The sequence below is a fragment of the Pteropus medius genome, unplaced genomic scaffold (genome assembly GCF_902729225.1).
Source record: "Pteropus medius unplaced genomic scaffold, Ma_sr-lr_union100, whole genome shotgun sequence".
NCBI lineage: Eukaryota > Metazoa > Chordata > Mammalia > Chiroptera > Pteropodidae > Pteropus > Pteropus medius.
This window is the reverse complement of record NW_024340849.1, coordinates 9,738,382-9,748,206: the sequence shown is the minus strand read 5'-3', so window position 1 is coordinate 9,748,206 and position 9,825 is coordinate 9,738,382. Positions and strand designations below refer to the sequence as shown.

Sequence of the window (9,825 nt, the reverse complement as noted above, 5' to 3'; positions counted from 1 at the left end):
ATAAGTTAAGGACTCTAATGGATAAAGTAGACAGTAGGCAAGAATGGCATGGGCTATGTAAACAGAGAGATGAAAATCTTAAGGAAAAAAACCCCAAAGAAATGCTAGAGATCAAAAACACTGTAACAGACATGAAGAATGCCTTTGGTGGTCTTATCAGTAGACTGAACAGGCTGAGGATGGAATCTCTAAGCTAGAAGATATATCAGTAGAATCTTCTAAAACCTAAAAGTGAAGAAAACAAATACTGAAAAAAAACACAACAGGGCAGAATATTCAAGGACTACAGGACAATTACATAATGTATAACATATGCATAATGGGACTTTCAGAGGAGAAGAAAGTGGAAAAGGAATAGAAGAAATATTTAAAACAATAATGACTGAGAATCTTCCTCAAATTAATGTCAGACGCCAAAACACAGATCCAGGAAGCTAAGAGAACATCGAGTAGGAAAAATACAAAAAAAACCAAACAAACGCAACAACAAAAATCTCCTGTATCTAGGCATATCATTTTCAAATTACAGAAAGTCAAAAATTAAGAAAAAATCCCCACAGAAAGCAGAAGAATAAAACATCTTACCTATAGAGGAACAAAAATAAGAATTTCATCTGACTTCTCAGTAACCATGTAAGCAAAAATAAAGTAGACTATTTTAAATGAGAGAAATAAAGCACCAACCTAGAATTCTGTAACCTGAAAAATTATCCTTCAAAAGTGAAGGCAAAACACTTTCTCAGACGAATAAAAATTGAGGAACTTTATTTCCAGTAGACCTGCCATGCTAGAAATCTTAAAAGAAGTTCTTTAGAGAGAAAGAAAATAATCTAGGTCAGAATTTGCATCTATATAAACAAAGGAAGAGTGATTAAGAAGGAATAAGTGAAGAAAAAATAAATTTTTCTTTAAAAAATTTTTAATCTAACATTTTGTTCAAAATAGTAACAATATATTTAATTATGTATGCTTATGTATTTATCTTATGTATATATTTATATATACATATATATGCCTATGTATATGTGAAATGAATGATAGCAAAGACACAAGGAATGAGAGAAAGAAATTAGTATTATTTTATTATAAATTACATTACCCGTGTAGTGGTATAGTGTTATTTGAAAATGAACTTGCATTAGATGTAAATTATATTGCAAATTCTAGGGCATCCACTAAAAAAAAATAAAAAGAACTATAACTGATATGCCAAGAAAGGAGACATATAAAATGCTTAATTAAAAGCACAAAAGGAAGAAAAAGAGTGGAAAACAAAAATAGGAGCAAAGATCAAGGGCGACGAATAGCAAACAGTAACAAAAATGGTTACTATCATCAATCCAATGATATCACTAATCACTTCGAAGATCTCTTCCTGATTGAGATGAAGGAGTCACATGTCTCAGCATTCTGAGCTCCCGGAGCAGGATCTCAGTGTATGCCCATCTCCACCTCTGGGCTCACTCACTCACCTCCAGGGCAGAATGTATCAGAATTAGAGTGTGTGGTGGTGACAGGTAGGTGGGGTGGGAGTCACCATGCCAGCCTTCCAGGTGATTCTGGGATTCTCACCCACTCAAGGGGTGGGATGTCTGTCCCCCACCTACCCAATCTCCTTTAGAATCTCAGGCTCCAAGGAAGATGCCATTTGAATCCAAATGAAAACCCATGAACACTAACCAGGGGAGGAAGAGTTGGCCTCATGGGAACTCTCATAATCAACCTTCACCCCCTCCCCCCAAAAAAACACTGTCCTTCTTGATCACCAGGGCCCGGAATTCCATGATGGACATTCATTCATTGGGCTTGAGACTCATATCGGAAGTGTCAAGGTCATTTGTATAAGGGATTTAGACTACGTGAACTGTGAGACCTGATACTAAGATTCCACGATCCTCTGCTTTGTTCCTTTAGTGTGAATAAATTCCAGATCATTTCTTGAAAGGAGATTTGGATAGAGAGTGAATTTGGGGCCTTGTACTCTGAGGAGGAAGGAAGGAAAACAGGAGGGCACAAACCAGGTGGGTTCCTCACCTATGCTGGGCTTCCATAGACACTGGCTTTTTTCCCCTTCCGGGGGTGGGGACTGGGGGGAGAATCAGTCTCATGATGTGAACCGAAAAACCTGACAGTCATGGCAACTTGCCTGCCGCTTCGGGGTGGAGAGCCTGAAGTTGCAAGACAGGTATCAAGAAAGGCCCACTCGGATGGTTGTTACACATTGAATTTTGTCTCCCCCAAATTCATATGTTGAAGTCCGAACCCTTAGAATGTCAGAATGTGACTTGATTTGGAAATAGGGTGATTTAGGGTACCATTAGTTAGGATGGGGTCCTCCTGGAATAGGTGAATCTTAGTATCAGGTCTCTCAGTTCACGTAGTCTAAATCCCTTATACAAATCCCTAATCTGATTAATGTTCTTATGAAAAGGAAAAATTTGGAGACAGATATGCACGAAGGGTGAACGCCGTGTGAAGAAGACTGCCATTATGCTCTCACGAGCCAAGGATCTACCAGAAGCTAGGACAGAAAGCTGGAGCAGGCCCTTCCCCAGCCTCTTGAGGTGGAGCACAGCCCTGCTGATGTATTGATGACAGATTTCTGGCCTCCAGAACTGTGAGAGAATCCATTTCTGTATTCTGTGCCACCTAGTCTCTGGTGATTTGTTACAGCAGCCCAAGGAAACCAACAGTGAGCCTGCAGAAAATATGGCCCCAGAAGGGGTACAGAACTGGCTCCCCAGAGGCCTGTGGCCCCACAGGAACTGACCTCTGAGTCCCTCGTTGCTCTGGGGGCCCCTTTGCAAAAGGGAATCCACCCCCTCCAGTAGAAAGAAAGGGTTAATAGAGATTCACGTCACATAGGGGCCTTCTGCTGGGGCAGTTTATTTAACTGGTCTATTTTTAATACTCATGATACACCGTCATACAAGTGACTCATAAAATTGGATATAAAAAGAGGGCAGTATCATTTTTAATCCCTTTAATGTAATGTAATGGGAAAATTAATCATTTATCACAGCAGACAATTGAAAACCACTCAGAAAGAGTATTCTCTCCTTCCTGAAACTTGGCAGCTGAAGGTTCGTTTTCCACAGTTTTTTGAAATCTTTACTTTTTTTTTCTTTTCTTCTTCTTCTTCTTCTTCTTTTTTTTTAAAGCTTCTTCATTAAAGAAGGTGCTAAGCAAACTGAACACTGGGAACGCGAAGGCCCAAGTCTCCTTCGTCACTCATACTTAACAATGGCCCTCTCATCTCTACTGAGGACCATAAAATATTTTGCAAAGATAATCAAAACCTCACGGTGCCCCAAGGGATAGACGTATTTCAGCTAAATTTGTAACAAACTAGGGTAGAAGAACATCTGTATGGAGACAGGGCCAGAGGAGGCAGCTGGGCCACCCAGACTGCCTGGGCTCTTGACACCGTGCCTTCCCATGCCAGCTTGGGCCCAGCCATCACGCAGCAGTCGCTCAATGTATCTGTGCCATGTATTCCTCCCCCAAGAATATGCTACTCGTCTCTTAAAGGCTCACCGTGGTCCCTGACCAACCCGTGCTGGTCCCGTCTCTGCTCAGGCTCAGCCCAGAGAAGCAGCCAGACAGATGCTCTGTCAGCAGCCACCACACTGTCTGTAGGAGTACAGCCAAGGTGACATTGTGGCATGTGGCTACTGGCTGCCGAGATTGATGGATGCCACTGGTATTATTTAGAAGGCCCCTGCTGCTAGGATGTGCGAGCCGCCAAGCTTACCAAGGGAGGAAATTGGATCTGTTCTAGGCAGACCTAAAACACCAAAAATTAACAAACCACCACCAGTGAGAGAAGTTGTTAAAGCTACTTAAAAAAAACATCTCTGGCCTTATCGGTGTGTCAGCGATTCAAACGGCAATGCACAGGAACGTTTCCAAAGAGCTTTTGATCCAAGGATATATAGTGGTTCCAAGAGTCTATGCCTTCCATGTCAGGGCCAAGAGAGCTTCCAATAAAGAATGGAATGAATTAACATGGTTGCACAAACCAGCAGCTCTTGAGTGGTTTTCATTAGCCACTTCCCACCACCTTTTGTTGACAAGGGTGTGAAATCTGACAGGAAGGCCCCAGAGCAGTACCATCCCTGGGGCCACTCACATCTCTTCAAGATATCCCCGGGGAAGGCATGTGATGAGGTGTGTCCTCCACAAGGGCTCCAGTGCCTCAGGCGACTGTCCTTCCTGCCCCCGCCCCCACCCCGGCTTTGGGATGCCGGCTGCTCTGAAGGACACAGTCTCTCCCTCCTTCGGGTGTTGGATGTGCGATATAATTTTGGGGGTGCATTCCATCAGTAATTCATTGGGTGTCTACCGTGTGCCCAGTCCAAAGCACAATGAAAGACTTGCGTGTGGTCAGTTCTGAAAAATGTATTACCTAGACCCACACATTTCCGATAGAAGCACATCTCCGTATTCAAATCCATTCACTTCCTGAGTTTTGGGAAGTTATAGCAAGAGAGCAGAGAGCAAGGAGTGCTCTTTCTCCAACAGCTCTGTTTCAAAAACTTTTATCTAAATTCTTCAGTTCCCGAGTAGTGAGAAGGGAGGGTGTATCAGTCAAAGGAGCAACTGATAAGATACCTTCTGAAGAACTAACAAACTGACGTTTCAACACCGTTATCTTCCTCAGGCTTTCTTTCCAACTTTTAAAACACATTAATTTGACAAAGAGACCCCCCCCAGGAATGGATTTTATTATATTTTTTAAAAGTTTTATTGTTTCAAATATTAGAACAAAAATAACAGAAATACTAAATCTTTAAAAAGGATGCAAAATTCTCATGGCCCAACAAACCAATCATTTTATTTGCCGTATTTCCTACTAGTCTTTTTTTTTTTTTAATGTATTCATATTTCATACAAAATTGTACAACACGGTTGGAATTTTATTGTCCTGTTTCCCCCCATTTTTACTTTAAATCATAAGCATAAATCATAAACATATTCCCCATTTCGGCTTTAAATCATAAGCATCTATAAAAATTTCATACTTATTAATGTTTACTGATTCATGCTTTTCGGGCTAGGAAAGAAGCCACAATTTAGCTACCATTATTTGCCGATACAGATATCTATGACAAAGATCTTCACGTGTCTCTCATTTTATTCCTTTGGTGGCATATTTCCTTAGGAAAATTCCTAGGATTAGAATTATTTGTCTAAAGGGAATTTTTCATTTTATTTTATTGTTTTTGGTAAATTAAAATGTGTTTTGTTTGGAAAATTTCACAACAGCTTTTGAGGTCATGGGAGCACGAAAGTATTGCCAAATCAAGGCTGGTGATCCTAGTGCCTGGCATCGAGTCAGCTCCAGCTATATCATTGCCATAGGGACACACTAGGGTGACCTCTGCACACAAAGGAGAGTTTCTAAGAGGCAGACAGAAAAAGAGGCATATCTGAAACCATACAGGCATAGCATACAAATGACTAGAGTAGAAAAATGATCTTTCGTCTCCATTGATTTTTTTTCTGCCATGTTATAATAACAGAGTTCCCAGTTTTTATTTATCTGTGACTCATCAGAAAATCTTTTCAACTACATCTCAGGCCAGAGGTGGGCCTTGTTAAAACAGGCACTTAACAAATATTTGTTGAACTGAATTGAAGGGAACTGAATTTTTGTAAGACTTTGTTCCATTTTTTGCAGTAGACATATAGCATGCACAAGAAATAGACCACCACAGTCGTAAGCACAGAGATTTGGGGGTTGTTTGTTACTGCAGCATAACCTGTACTCTGTGCCGACATAGCATGTGCCAAGTGCTTTCTTTGAAAAATGGCTAAACGCACATAGGTATTTATTGCTGCGTTATTTATAATTGCAAAAGAAAAGAAACTGGGAATTATTAAGTAAATAATGCAATTCCACTCAATTTATTATACAATTATTAAAATTAATGTTTACAAAGGCCTTGAAAGTACATTGAAAATTCTTATATCGTAAGATTAATTTTAAAAGGAAGACAATTGTATAATACGTGGTTAACATAACATTGAGAAATTATACATATAGAAAAAATGAAAGCAATGCAATAAAATAACAACAGCTTTCAATCTGAGAGAATGAAGTTGATTTTTTTCCTTCTATTTTTCTTAATTTTCTAAGTGTTTTTAAGAGTGTGCATAATTCTTATAATTAACAAAAAAGGTTTTCAAAAGACCACTTTCCCTGGAGATCAGTTTTTTCTTATCTATTTCCTCTATGGTTATTATTCTTGAACTCCTACCATGTACTTCTTATGGGTCTATGTGCTGGGACCTCGTCGTGAACAATAGGCAATAATATTCCTGTTCTCATAGAGCTTCCATTCTATTCTAATGGAAATTTATAAACAGAAAATTTCCATAATAATCACTCAAATTATTTTGAGACTTTTTGGAAGAAAAGGAAGGAAAGAGGTATCTCAGGGAAATTTGACCTTGCTTTTTTAAATCAGATATTTAAAGACCTGAGTTATTTGTTTTGTTTTGATTAAAGTCATTTGCTAACACTTTGTTTTTAAAAAAAAAATCTGCAATTAGTGTTAGAGCTGTGTCTATGTTTTGAATTTTAAGCTAATATTAATAATTGTTATTAAAATTAAAAAAAATAAGTCCCAATTGAATACTGCTAGATATCAACCAGTGTTTTCATAAAGATGCTGATTGGGACATGTATAGTATATGACAGGTTCACATTTTCTGAGATTCAAGTTTTATACAAATATTCAGTGGATTCTCTGATCTCAGAATCAAAAGCCAGTCTCATAAAATAGCAGAAAGGCATAGTCCCACTGGTGCAGGAATTGGGGGAACAGAATTCCTCTGTAGCTCCTATGGACATTTTATGATGTTCTCCAAAGCCAGCAAAGAAAATTGCTCTAATTAACAAGTTTTTCCCTGGAAAAAAAAAAAGTATAAAACACTTAGAAATTAAAAACTAAAAAGAATTAGTGGGGTACTCAATCTGGTTTTTAATAACCTTTATTATTTTACTGATTATAAATATATGTTCTTTACAGAAAATATGAATAATGTAGAAAGTTAAGAAGAATATAAAACTCATCTGTAATCTTGCCACATAAAGATAACCACTGTTTTCATTATGGCTAACCTCTATTGCAGTCTTTCTTCTAGAGCAGGGCTTGGCAAACTTGTTCGGAATGGGGCCAGACAGTAAATATTTTGGGCTTTGTAGGCCTTTTTTCTGTTGCAACTACCCATCTCTAGCATTGTGAGAGAACAGCCATGCACAGCACCTAAATGAATGAGCTTGGCTCTGCTCCCGTAAAACTGCATTTTCTCGACCAGGCAGCAGGCTGCTTTGGCCTCATCCATAATTTGCTGGCCCCCTATTCTAGAGCATTCAATTCAGAGAGGAGAGAGCATGAAATATTTTTTTTTAAATTTTTTTGAGTGTTTTTTGTTTGTTTGTTTTTAACGTCTACTGCACCTGGTCTTCCTAGGTGGTGTCCCATCCAAGTACTAACCAGGCCCGACCCTGCTTAGCTTCCAAGATCAGACGAGAGCGGGCACGTTCAGGGTGGCATGGCCATAGATGAGCATGAAATTTTAAATTGGTGTTTCCCCTCTCCTCCTTGTCATTTTATCGTCTTTCTCTTACTAGAAGAATCTCATTACCCTTCATCAGTCAACAAGTATTTACTGAAAGCTTCCTGCTATGTTTTGGAACCTGGAGAGTGATGAGTGAGCCCACTGTGTCCCTGCCCTTTGAGGGTTGCAGACGGTAAGAAAATTGTGACAAATATAGACATGATGACAAATGTACCCAGGAGAACTGTAGGCTGCCCTGGGAGCGTGTAACAGGAGGATCAGGAGCAGTTTCCGTGGGCAGGTCAAATCTGCAACCTGAATGATGAGCAGGGGTTGCCTGGGCCACCTGCCTGGAGAAAAGTGCCAAGGAGAGGAAACAGTAAACATGCAGGCTGAAATGTGGGATGGCCCTGACAGCTGAGGAGCTGAAGCAAGGTTCACGGGGCCAAAGCTCAGAGATAACGTACCTGGAGAGACAAGTAGGAAGGAAACAGAAGGCTCAGGGCTTTCACACGGAAACGTTTTGAACTTGATCCTATGGGCGGCGGGAAGCCACTAGAGAGTTTTAAGCAGGGAACTCCTGAGATCAGCATTATTTCAGTGGATCCTGAACTCAGCGCTCACACCCCCGGCCATCAGATCTCCCTTTCAATTCTTCCTACGCACTGCTGCAGAATAATCTTTTGAGTATCCTCGACTTGTCAAGGCTCTGTTAGCACCCTCGAGGAGGTGAAATAAAGCCCAGACTCCTAGGTCTTGCTTTATAGCCACCCGATGTCCTGACACTCCCCTTACCCTTCCTTCTCTTCAAACGAAGCCATGTGCTGTTCTCCGTACAGATCCCCTATTTCCCCATCTTGGTTCAAACTGTTTTCTCCATCTAGAATGTCCTGGCTCTAAATTTCATAATTAAGCTCACTTCAAATGTAGCCCACCGTGTCCCTTGTTGATGTTCAGGTGTCACGTGCACACCTGATCGCGAGAAGACAGGTAGCCCTCTCTCCTCAGACTGCCATGACATGACACCTTCCTTCTTTCCATCCACATCATTGTATGTTTTGTGTTACAGTCATTTGTGCATTTATCTCGCATCCTTTCCTTGACGGGACGAGGGAAAGGGACCATGTCTCTTTATGAACAATAAAAAGAACTGCTATTTGTGGAGAAATTTAATTTATGGCAGGTGCTGTGCTAAGTATTTTACATATAATATTGTATTTCATGTTGACAACAATACGGAGGACTATGATAACAGTATTACTATTTTACAAATGGACGTCGAGTTACTTGCCCGATGTTGTCCAGTGAATAAAAGATGACACTAGGATTTGGACCCAGGTGCACCTGACTCCAAAGGCTGTAGTCTTCTCTGTGGAAGCTTCCATCACTGCTTAGTACTTACAGAAAGCTCTGTTCGGTGAACAGAATGATAAGAGAATCATTAGAAATGCCTGCGAAAGAATTCTGCCTAAAGCTCGACCTTTCCTCACATTGCCTGCTACCGATGTCCTACTTCGCAGGGGTGGTGAAGATGACAACCTCCACAGAAAAACATTCACCAACATTACGATGACAAGGTTTAGCAAATAAAAACACAAGGTGCTCAGTTAAATTGAAGTTCAGATAAACGATTTTTTCATGTATGTCCCAAATTTGTGGCTTATCCAAACTTCAAATTTAAGTGGCGCGTCTCTATTTTATCTGGCAACTCTAATCAACAACTCAAGAAAAAGTAAAAAGAATCTCTTTATTATGCCCCATAACACCAGAGGGGAAAAATAGAATTAGTTAAAATATTTTATTTTTTCTAAAGCATTTAATTGCCAAAACTTAAAAAAATTGAAGCCTTAAAGTGTAATGTGGCAATCTGTTACTAATATTTTAATGAAAAAAATATTTGCAAAGAATGTAGACACTTTTAAAACATAAATATATATATATATATATATTTTTAACCCCTCCCCCCAAATAAAATCACCTATACCAGAGGGGATCATTATTAATATATGGAAAGTTAAAATGGGAGCGACCTGAATGTAACAATGCTTCTTAAGGAAAATGGGTTTTTATTTTTAATTTATGTGCTTTTAAACAGAAAAATGGAAGACATATAATTTATGTGTAACAAATGCGACGCACTCCTTCCACTGCACATACTTCATTAATGAAGGGAGTGAAGAGAAGAGAAGGAAGGGAAGCTATGGTGGAAGACAGGAGAGGACTGGTGAGCGGGGACGGAGCGGGAGACAGCAGGGT

At 39.7% G+C, this 9,825-nt stretch overlaps 1 pseudogene; it reads right to left on the bottom strand.

Moving 5' to 3' along the window:
* Window positions 1-7,456: 7,456 nt before the first annotated feature.
* Window positions 7,457-7,575, bottom strand: LOC120589813 (uncharacterized; annotated as a pseudogene).
* Between the last annotated feature and the right edge of the window lie 2,250 nt (window positions 7,576-9,825).